The following is a 12,104-nucleotide window of genomic DNA, read 5'->3' on the forward strand; positions in this document are numbered from 1 at the left end:
CCTCAGTTTGTTTTTCAGAGTCCATCATCTCTCCTGGTTCGTCTCCCCCTCTGACTTACTCCCCTTCATTCTTCCTCTCCTGCTATCTTCTTCTTTTTCTTTTTTCTTAAAATATGTTGCGTTATTTGTTTCAGAAGTACAGATCTGTGATTCAACAGTCTTACACAATTCACAGCGCTCACCGTAGCACATACCTTCCCCAATGTCTATCACCCAGCCACCCCATCCCTCCCACCCCCAACCACTCCAGCAACCCTCAGTTTGTTCCTGAGATTAAGAATTCCTCGGATCAGTGAGGTCATATGATACATGTCTTTCTCTGATTGACTTATTTCACTCATAGAATTTATTTACAATGATTTTTTTCTTGCCTGCCTCTCCTCCCAGACAACTTTTTCCACCACCACCACACTCCGCTAGAACGTAAGCTTCAAGAAGGCAAGTATTCCTATTGTATTCCTTGATATATGTTGGGCACTTAACAACATGGTAGGACCTCAATAATATTTGTGGAATGAGTGAATGTCTATGTAGCAGATACAGTGCTCCTCTCAAATCCCTACAAACGTATGATGGAGATGAAAGTTTGGAACTTATATACAATGGAATTCTTTGTTTCTGTTATTTAGAAAAGGGACAGCTAGACACATCCTAAGTCTGCTTATTAATATCAATTTAATTTTCTACCTAGACAGTTCCCATTCTTCTTGGCTATTTTGAAAACAATGTCTATTATTATTATTATTATTAATTATTATTTGCTAAGTTATATATAAGATTCTGAGCTGGATTTTTAATTGTATAAGCTTCTTCTAGGGATGAATCCATGCATCAGGTCACTTTTCAGAAAGAAAAGATACAGCACTACTTCCACAGATGCCAAACTTACAGGGAGTGTGGTTTTTGAAGATCTCCCTTATTCAGGGTCTACTGTGCTGTGGCTGGCTGGTTGCAGAATGCAGAGTAAAACCAAGGTAGTCTAAAGTTAGGAACATACGCCTTTTAAAATCACTGTCATTTGTTTATGCGTCAGAGCCCAAAAGGACTCCCTGCTCTACTAATGGAAGATCCCTGCTGACAAGACATTAACACATGATCTACAATTAGGTGTGTGTTTTCTGCCCAGAATGTTCCAGGGAACAGGTTTTATTGCTTTGACCTATTTACATGGGAGTTGCAACCTGGAAAAGCTGGTTGCAAACTGCATCTCAAAGAGCAAACTGTAGTTCTTAGACCTTCTATTATGTAACTTAAAGCCAGCAATGAAAGCTGGAAATCCTATACAATTGGAGAATGAAGAAGGCCATGGTTATGAAGACTTCTATGACTTAGTTGAAGAAACTTTCCAGAAGCTCAATCTTGTCTGGCCACATTCAATTAGGACCTTAAAATGGCCTGTGTATGAATAATAGAATCATTTTAGATCCTCCACAGAGGTAGTTTTCATGGGTGCATGAGATAGTCCGGAAGAGCCCCAAGCTGCTGGTCCATAGCAGAGTTTTCTGAGAATCATTGTCCTCTCATGCGAAATGAACTTAATCACATTTGCCTTGTTCACAAGTTTGTTTGTAGATTCAAAGAGGTTTGTGGAATGTTATTTACAGCTCATAGTTACCTTTGTTACCACCATGAATAGTATTACATAGATAATTTCACATGTGTATGTGTGTGCACAAAACTACATAAATCAAGGTCACCCAGATGCCACCTATGATTGGTGTGACACTCCAGATCTCTAATTGCTTGGATTCCATAATTGTGAAAACATAAACCTTTCCAATGATTTGTATAATTTCCCAGGAAGTGCACATTCTCTGAGACAGAATCTTCCATTTCTCTGAGGCTTTGTAAGAATAGTAGATTTTTTAAATTTATTTTTTATTTTTTATTTTTTTTAAAGATTTTATTTATTTATTTGACAGAGAGACACACACAGCGAGAGAGGGAACACAAGCAGGGAGAGTGGGAGAAGGAGAAGCAGGCTTCCCGCGGAGCAGAGAGCCCTATGCGGGGCTCGATCCCAGGACCCCGGGATCATGACCTGAGCCGAAGGCAGACGCTTAACGACTGAGCCACCCAGGTGCCCAAGAATAGTAGATTTTACTAAACTTCTAGATTGTTCTGAAAAGGGATGCGTTGCATCATTGATAAACACTATCAACTGCTGTCAATTTATTTTCTCCCTCATTTCCTCTCCCACACACATTTCTTCAACTCCTAACGTTTTCTCTTCTGTTTTTTACGGCTATGAAATCAGCAACTGTTGCCAAACCAGAAGAGGCACTGATATTAATAGGATTCACCTTCCTTAGAAGGTGGATATATGTTGCCATCTCTTATATATAAAATATATATATCTATATATGTCATCTCATATATATATATATATATATACACACACATATATATATATACTCACACAATAATTCCAATATAGTGTGAAAAGTATTATGAAATAGGTATGCAGGAGGTCTTGTAGGATCACATAAAAATAAACAATGGTTTGGGAGTGTTAAAATCTTGAAGGGAGTAGGGACATTCCAGAGAGGGGGTAATGACCCCTATGCAAGTAACCCTTGAGGGTTTACTCTTGCCAGACACTGATTTCAGTTCTTGGATACCAGGGTCCACTCTTTGATCAAGGGGAGACATAGAGAGAAAATAGACTGTAAGCAAATATAAAATCCTCAGATGATTGCATATGCTGATAACTTCTGAAGACAATGAGAGTAATCTGGTTGGGGCAGAGGCATGCAGAGGAAAACCATTTTATCAGATAGCCAGAGGCCTCTCTGAAGAGGTGGTATTTGAGCAGATGCTGGGCAGATGAAAGACATGGCAAAAAAGCCCAGAAACAGGAAGCAACAGCAAAGTTCGGTGTTTGAAAAACAGAAGCAAGTAACATGTGAGTGATCCATTGGTTGCGCGGTGAGGGGAAGTTCAGTTTGGAAAGGTAGGCTGAGTCCATGAATTATGAACTTTAACTGAAACTTTTACTGAGAAGCGTGTCAGAACAAGATTTTAGGTTCTAAATGATGCCTCCAAGAGCAGTGAACATTATGGTTGAAGGGCAGAGTGATAGGATACCGCATGTCCTGGTAAGGCTTTCTCAACATTTAGCTGAAGGGTGTCATGACTTTTCCAATTCTGTGTAGAATAGGGTCCTTATTGCTACCGATAACTTGAAGTGTTACCTCAGAAAAGTTGTGTGTATAGCGGTCAAGGTAAAAAAAAAAACACTTTGTTTTTTTGATGATATAAAATGTAATGTTCTGGGAAATAAATATTCCTATTCAATCATTAACAGAGCAATGAGGTGACACCTGGTAAGGGAAGAACATGCTAATTGGGGACCCCTTTATAGACCCTCTGAGGCACCTGCCACAGTCCTAGGGAGGGCTTTGCAGCTACTGGTGAACGAGGAAGTCATTGTGAGTACTCACATTTCTTCAAAGGGGCCACACAAATTCTTGTTTCCAAAAACATTCTTCAAAATAAAAGACTGGAAGCCACCTGCAGAGAAAATGATGTGAAATATTTGGGTTGATGTCTTTCCTTTCAGAAAATGGGAGTGTGGGTCCCTCACTGGATCTGTGAAGGGCCGTTAACTCGGTGTTGGGGGGTATGCACTGAGGGTAGATAGATAGATGATCCTTTGCCTTAGACTGTGTATCCTTAATGGAAACTCTTCCTGGAATTCCAGACTCACCTCTATGTGATGGAGTGAATTGTGTCCCCTGCAATTCATATATTGAAGCCCTACTCATCATGTGACACTCTTTGAAAATAGGGCCTTTTAGGAGGTAATTAAGGTTAAATGAAACCAAACACACTTATGATTCATTTATGTATGTACAGAATCCCTCATAACTTTGTTTTTTTTTTAAATATTGTTCATTTACTTGATTAAATTTTGTCAGTTAAATTATCGACTATAATAAAGAAAATGTCTTTTTCTGGGGATGAGTATGGACAGGTTTTTTAGCAGGCTCCATAGAAATGACATACTCTGTAGCTGGTATTGAGGAAAATATATCACTGGTCAGTGAAAGACGTAATCTACGCAATGAAAAAACAGTTGCTAGGTATTGCCTAAAATGAAATTAACTAGCTCAAATGTCAGTTATCTTGGTAACATCTTTAGCTATATCAAACATAGTTACAGTTTTTACTCTTTTTACCATAAAATAGACCTTGAATTAAAACTGCAGATTATCAGATCTCAGTTTATTCAATTTCATTTTAAAGATGAGAGATCTGAATAGTCGCCACAGATATTTCAAAAGGGATCAGCACTTTTGGATAACATTTCAGGAGACTGTGGGGCATTATCAGCAAAATTTCTACCCACAATATATTCAAAATATAGGAAATTGCTGTGAATTTGAGTAAAAAGACAGTTAAAAGCATGAGGCCATTCAAGTGCATAATGTTATCAGGTTAGTGAGTTCATAGACAAGAAATTATTAACTTCTCAAATTTATTCTTCTGTGTCATACTTTTAGAAACACAGGTGAGTCTAGTACTCTTTTGAAGCAAAAGTCACAGAAATTATGACCTTTCATGACACCTTCATTTCTAACTTTGACTTTTATATGTCAGGAAATACTAGGGAATACAGAGTTAAGAAATGGATAGTTTGTAGCCCAAAACGTTCAAGAGGTTAGGTGTTGAGGCTAGCAAGAAATAAGTCCGGCATTAGCATTTATAGAAAATATGGAACATTGCAAGAATGTAGCAGCACATTAGATCAGTAATGGACTTTTTTTCTTCTTTATATACTGTAACAACATTTCTTATTCCACATCTCATCAGTTGCATGATAATTTACAAAGGTAGACTTCAGGTGGAAATGTGAATGTACCCATACTATTTTCCTACTGCAGAAATGTTAACCAAGAACAGTCTATCATGTAAAGGTATAGAGTTAAACCATTTTGGGGATTTCAGGTAAAAAAATAGTAAACATTTACCCAGGTGTCTACACGTTGTGACTAATTCTATGGAACAATAAGCTTGTATTTGTCTATTTAATCATTTTGGTTTTGCTCCTTCCTTCCCCACTCAGTAAGGGATATTGATTGAAGAGAAATGGCAAGTCTTCTAAGTACCCATCCCTATATTTAGGACACCACAGGGGATGTAGAAAAGGCCTAGGGAAAAATTATAAATTGTAATTACATATAAATTATATATACATATTTTATCTCCGATACAGTGACAGCAGTAACAACAGTAGTAACAGGCCTAAATTTTGAGAGGCAGCTCTCCACTGGGTCTCTCATATTTCTGCATATCTCGTGAATGGAGTCACTGGTTTTTGTTCCAAGTTATCTTTTCAAAGATGTTTATATAGAAGATGGAAATAGTTTCTCCCTCCAGAGGGCAGAAGGAAGATTTGTTTGCTATTTGTTTGTACAAGAAAGATAATGTCTTTTGGGTCAAGATTCGGATAGGTTTTCTAGCATCCTCTTATGAATTAATAGGGTTTCCTAAGGTCTGAATTCCTCTGTTGTGATGCTTCACACTGCGTAAAGAGCATCCTTCTGGCTCTGGGTTCCCATTGCCCCCTTGGGATTTGGGGGACAAGTGTAACTGACATGAACATGAAGCTCAGACTGCCTGCCGGGCTGTGAGTAATAAAATCTTTATTCTATGGCCCAAGAGTCTCGTGTCTTCCGCTAGCATTTATACAACTTGAGGCAGGTTAATGTGTTAGCAGGCAAATAGCAAAAACACCTCAGACCCTTTACATTCTTCACATAGATAGAATTCTATCTATTACCAGATTACTCTGGTAATCTATATTACCAGAGTAGCGTTGGTAAGCAACAACAGGAAAAATACAAGGTCTTGTTTACAAAGCCCAAAGTCCAATGTTGCTATTTCAAGCTACAGAGCTAACTGAAATTTTTAAAAAGTACGGAATAATTATGAAGAGCCAAGTCATATTCTAGTATAGCTCTCTTTGCAATTTTCCCCTTTCTCACTTTTAATATTCTTTCTTTTCACATTCTGTCTTATCGATTGATAAATCTAGCCTGAATTTATTAAAAGCTCAGTATCTTCAAAGAATGAAATTCTGGTTGTTCCCAAGCAGAAGTGGAGAAAAATTTCCAAAACAATAGGGGAAGAAAGGGGAAATAAGAATACATTTCAAATAGGATGGAGGGAAGGAGAGGAAAAAAGAGAGAGTTTAAAAAAAAGTGCATAAACATATAGGAAAAATATCAGAGCGAATAAAAAATCAGATATTTCAGTAATGATAATTAATATACACAAATTTTAAGGAAAATTATTGTTAAAATTTGGTTTTGTGCTCTTATCTTTTTGGTCCTTCCTTTTAATGTTTCTATATTTACTCTGCTAGTTTTTTATGGTGTTCCTGTCTTTGTGAGTCGATCATACAGTTTCATTCACATTCTTATTCTTTCTTATTTTCTAATATATCCTTTTCAGACTACAGTTTCTCTAGATACCAGTTTCAGCAGCATGATACTTTAATAAGTGGGATTTTCATTGTGCGTTTAGTTCTATATAGTTTTTTTCAAAAGATTTATTTATTTGAGAGAGAGAGAGAGAGAGATTGAGAGGGAAAGAACACGAGCAGGAGGGGCAGAGGGAGAGGGAGAGAGAATCTCAAGCAGACTCCAAGCTGAGTGTGGAGCCCAACACAGGGCTCCATCTCATGACCATGACATCATGAACTGAGCCAAAACCAAGAATTGGATGCTTAACCAACTGTGCCACCCAGGCACCCTTAGTTCTATATAGTTTTAAATAATAATCATTATTTCTTGATAGACCAAAAATATAGTCTGATAACAACAGAATTTTAAAATATTTGTTGAGGTTTTCTGTGCATCCACTCCTGTTCATTTTATTTCTCAACTCTTCTATGTCGTTAATAATTTTTGTCCACTTGATTTTTAGTTGTGAAAGTGAGATATTAAAAATCTTATAACATGGCTTACTTGTCCATTTTTTCCTTGAAATTCTGTCAATACTTTTTGATGGCCTTTAAAGCTATTTTGATAGATTCACACAGGCTTAAGTTATATCTATCATTTCAGAAGATTGGCTATTTTATCACTATTTAATAAATGCTAAATATACAGAGCTATGACTTTGCTTAAAGTCTATTTAATATTGAGACACCACCTTTCTTTTGGTTAATACATTGTGTTTTATTTGTGCTCTTAAAATGAGCTTTTTGCTAGATTTTATTTAAAAAGAATTAAAGCAGGACTTAGCACATATATATTTCAGAATTTAATAAAGTAGCAAATGACAAAACAATTACTCAAAAAATCTTTTTAAATAGTCCTTTCATTAAATGTCTTCAAATGACCCAATCTGAATTTACCATGTTTCCTCCGGAATCCTGATTGATACAGGTACCAATGCAGGTGTCAACTCAGCCAATGTGATGACATAATGTCACAAAGCAATTAAATAGCCAAGGCAGTTTTCCAACACATGAGGATATGCCTTCAAAACCTGTGATCCTTTACACATATTGTCCTGCTTCTAAACATCAATGAATGGGAATGCATAATGTGGGCAGCCAAACAAACATACAGGTCTTGGAGAGATTCCAAAATATTTTAATAATAAAGTCTTTCATTAAGGTTTTCCTAGGCTCAGATGATGAGGATTTTGAGTGATTCCTTAGAACTTCTGCTGCATAATTATATATATACCTCTGCTTCAGAGTTAGAGGCATGTAGTACTCAGCAGCTTCTGGAACTTCTGCATAATGATATATATTTTTTTTCTTCTGATTTTTTCTTCAGAATTAGAGACATGTTGGACTCAGCAGCTTTGACCACATAGTGAAGAAAATTTGTTCATGTTGGGGATTTAAAAAAAATGGAATTTGGGAGTTGTAAGAGACATGAAATTAAGAGAAAGCAGAACTCCCTTAGCACTTATAAACAATGGGAGAGAGAAATCAATTATCCCAGACTTTGAGAAGGGGCAGGGGTTAGAGACATGCACTCCTCCTTTGTGCATCCTGAGTGACATGACAGAAGCTGAGACATACAGGGTTATGAGGTGGGATGGACAGGAAACAGCTGTTGGGAGTAACTGAAAGCTGCGGAAAGCATGGTACCAGTCTCCCGAAACACTCATGCAGGCACATGTAAACACACACACACACACACACACACACACACACACACACACATACATGCTCACACACACCAAAGACCCTGGAAATACAGAGCTGAGGGACAGTTAAAGGCAATGAGAAAATGAGGACCCTGCAGAGCTACAATAATTGTGTTCTGACGTGAAAGAAATAATGGTGTACTGAAGATGATTCTTGCTTTCCCAGCTCTGACTGAACTTTCCCTTTTAGTTAAGCTGTGACAATATTAATAGATGACACTGAAAACTTTTTTTTTTCCTGTAGACACACATATGATTCCCAGGTGATGCTGGGGAAGCCATGGCTTATGGAGAGAAAGCTCTGGTACAAAGAGTGTAACTATACCGGGTTTGAATGGGCAGGCTGTGCTTTCCAAAGCCTTCCCAGAACCCAACTCCTCCGGGGACCTGTGGAAGAAGTGGTAACTATGTGTCGCGCTGATCTGCTAACCTGTCCCCAGGAAAGTGTCTCCTTGCTAATGGTGCATCTCAGTAGACACTCTTTGGAATGAATGAGTCATCTCAGGTGAGCTTTTTGCAAATCAGCCTGATGTATTTTCTCATTTGAAGCCCAGGCTGTCATACTTCACAATGGTGTCAGGCAACGTGAACAATCTTGTAACCTGTTAATTTGCTTGAAATAATGACAGCAATAATCTGATCAGATTTGCCAGACTGTCTCCAGTTGAGGTGGACAGTGGTTTCTCCCGTTAAGATTGTGACACATTAAGACAAGTGTGTGATTATTATATCCAGTTATGGCACTTGGATAACTTGAGACTCTCAGTGCTGTGTGAGTAACCCACATTTACCACCCTCTACATCCATTTGCTGTGATTGGCATATTGGTGTGCTTGAACCTGTCTCCAGGTCCCTTATTTTCTTCTGGGACTACATCAATCACAAATTCCTTCAGCTGTGCTCAAGCGTATTTATCAATATGTTAACCCCTCTCTGAAGATAATCCAACAGGAATTATTTCTAAGCTCTACGGTGAAAGCTACTTGAACTCCCTAACTAAGGAGAGCAAAGATAGACATATCAGAGTATTGGAGAAGGTTATATTTAGACTTTTTTGATAGAGTAGGAGCAAGAATTTTGTTTCCTTCTAATGCACAAGGCAGTTTTCCACCTGAATTCTCTAAACATACCGTGAAATCCTCCCTGACACCCAAAACTGAGTCAAAAGGACAATTTGAGAATATTAAGACATTGAAATCATTTTAATTTAGGTAAATCTATTTTGACAATTGTTCATAGGCAAATTTGCTCAAATGTCTACTGTGTCTAATAGATGACAATTTGGGAAATGCCATTTGAACTCTCCATGAAAAAATACCAAGAACAAATAGGTCAATAATTACAAAGAAGTTGTCACCAGATTTTTTTTCCAACAGGTTCCTTTCCTCTGGAATAATTTACACAATTATTCAAACTTAATTAGGATCAGAGTTGAGATATTTTAGCATTACTTAAATTAAGGCAAACTTTAATAAGCTGCTTGTGGTCTTATCGTTTTTTACCTTATATTTTTAAGAGGAGAGACAAAACATTTTATCACAACAGTAGACAAAAATATGGGTAAGAAAATTAAGTCTTATTCTTGCAAGATAATTTTAAGAAAATCTCCATTGGAAAACATCATTTCAAACAAAACATTTTCAAAATTCCATCTCTGGTCCAGATACATAACAATAAAGACTGCTAAGAGAACTGATTGATCAGATTTGAGAAAGCTGGCCTTCAGGAAAAGCAAGATGAAAGGCTCGATATGAGCAAACATCCCGATGTAAAAAAAATAAAAATATGAAGAGGGAGGATCTGCAAAGTCTAAAAGAATTGGTTTGGGGTTACAGCTCAGGAAAATTCTGGAAGCAATTATTATAATTGTTAAAGAAATAAGCCATATTAGGTATATTTCATTTACTTGATAGGATATTCTTTTGATACTTTTTTATCTAGTCCTCTCTTTTTTACCCTACTTTATTTATATCTGGTCCATTCCTCATTCTCCATTGAATGTGTCTTTTAGCACCTCTTCCATATCTGATCACCTGACTTGACATATTTCAATAGCTCCCTGTGTTTTATGAAGAAGTGCTAGAAATTCTTGTAAAGACTACAAATTCTTGGCCATCTTACCAAACTTCATACTGTTCCTAACCTCAACAACCATCTCTGCCATGCATCACTTATTCTTAAATTTCCAGATATCCTTCAATATCCAGGTTGGTCATTACTCCTACAAACTTCTCTATCTTCTCTTTCTCTAATACAAGGTGGAGTTGGAAATTCCCACCTCTCGTGCCAAAATAGAGTGTGTACATGCATTTATTAAATCAATATAGTAAAAAAAAAGTATTGAGATTTAATTTATACTTTATATTTCTTTAAATCTGTAGACAGGGCACTTAAAGTACCTATCTTTTTTTTTAGTAAGCTCCATACTCAGTGTGGGACTTGAACTCTTGAACTCACAACCCTGAGATCAAGAGTTGCATGCTATACTGAGCAAGCCAGGTGCCCCTAATTTGCATTCATGATCTTTCTCAATAGACTATGAGCTCTCTGGAGCAGAAACAATGTCACCACCCTGTGGTTTTCCACAAATAAAATTTAAGGTAAGAAAGAAACATTTGTTGTGTTAAGATATTAAGATTTTAGAGTTAGAAAATGCCAATTTTTTCCAAATTGATCTATGGAATCAATAAAGTTCCTATCAAAACTCCAGGATTTAGAGCAGAGCAAGATGGCGGAGGAGTAGGAGACCTGGATTTCCTCTGGTCTCAGGAATTCAGCTGGATAAGGATCAAACCATTCTGAACACCTACCTACTCAACAGGAGATCGAAGAAAAGAATAGCAACAACTCTCTGAACAGAAAAGTGACCAACTTCTGGAAGGTAGGACGTGCGGAGAAGTGAATCTGAGGCGATATTCGGGAGGATAGACGGCGGGGGAGGGGGCCTCCGTCGGCTATTTCTGGCAAGTGATAGAGCAGCAGAGCACAAAATCGGAATTTTTAGAAGTCGGCTCCACTGAGGGACGTCGCTCCAGTGGCTAAGCAGGGGGTGGAACCCTCGTGGAACAGTGTGGTCCCAAGACCCTCAGGGTCACAGAAAGACCGGGGGTGCCTGAGTGTGGCAGAGCTCCCAGGTATCAGAGCAGGGAACCTGGCTGTAGAGACGGAGCCGAGGCATGGGCTTTCAGCTCGGGGCTGCCATAAACCGTGATCCATGGCCCAGTCGGGCCACTGATCCTCCAGCAGGGACCCAACAAGCGGCAGATCTGGGGAGACTCTCCTTCCCCCCCTGGGAGACCCACTGGGAGTGCACTGCAGGGATCTGCTGGGTTTGGAGACTCCACACGGGGTTGGGTGCCAGAGATAGAAATGCTCGGTCGCCGGGTGAGCATGGAGTGCGGCTGGAGACCGGGGAGATGGGTGTGACTGACAGCTTTTCTCTGGGGGCGCACTGAGGAGCGGGGCCCCAAGTTCGTGGCTCCTCTGGGGCGGAGATTGGGGGGCCGCCATTTTCACTCTCATCCTCCAAAGCTGTATGGAAAGCTTGAAGGGAACAAAAGCTCCCGAGAGTAACCCCGAGCAGGTTACTTAGCCCGGACCTGGCAAAGGCGGGGCAATTCCACCTCCAGCAAAGACATTTGGGAACCACGGCAAAAGGCCCCTCCCCCAGAAGATCAGCACGAATGGCCAGCCAAGACCAAGTTTACCGATCAAGGAGAACAGGAGAACTCCAGTGCTAGGGGAATACTGCACATAGAATTCATGGCTTTTTTTTACCATGATTCATTAGTTTTTCAAAATTAATTTTTTTAACTGTTTATTTTTTAATTTTTCTTTTTCCCTGTTTTCAACCAACATCTTATCAATCCCTTTAAAAAAATTTATTTTTCATTTTTAGAGTCATATTCTATCCCTTCAGAGTAGTTACC

This window comes from Callorhinus ursinus, unplaced genomic scaffold (genome assembly GCF_003265705.2).
Source record: "Callorhinus ursinus isolate GAN/ISIS: 27379988/994484 unplaced genomic scaffold, GSC_fseal_2.0 scaffold47, whole genome shotgun sequence".
NCBI classification, from domain to species: domain Eukaryota; kingdom Metazoa; phylum Chordata; class Mammalia; order Carnivora; family Otariidae; genus Callorhinus; species Callorhinus ursinus.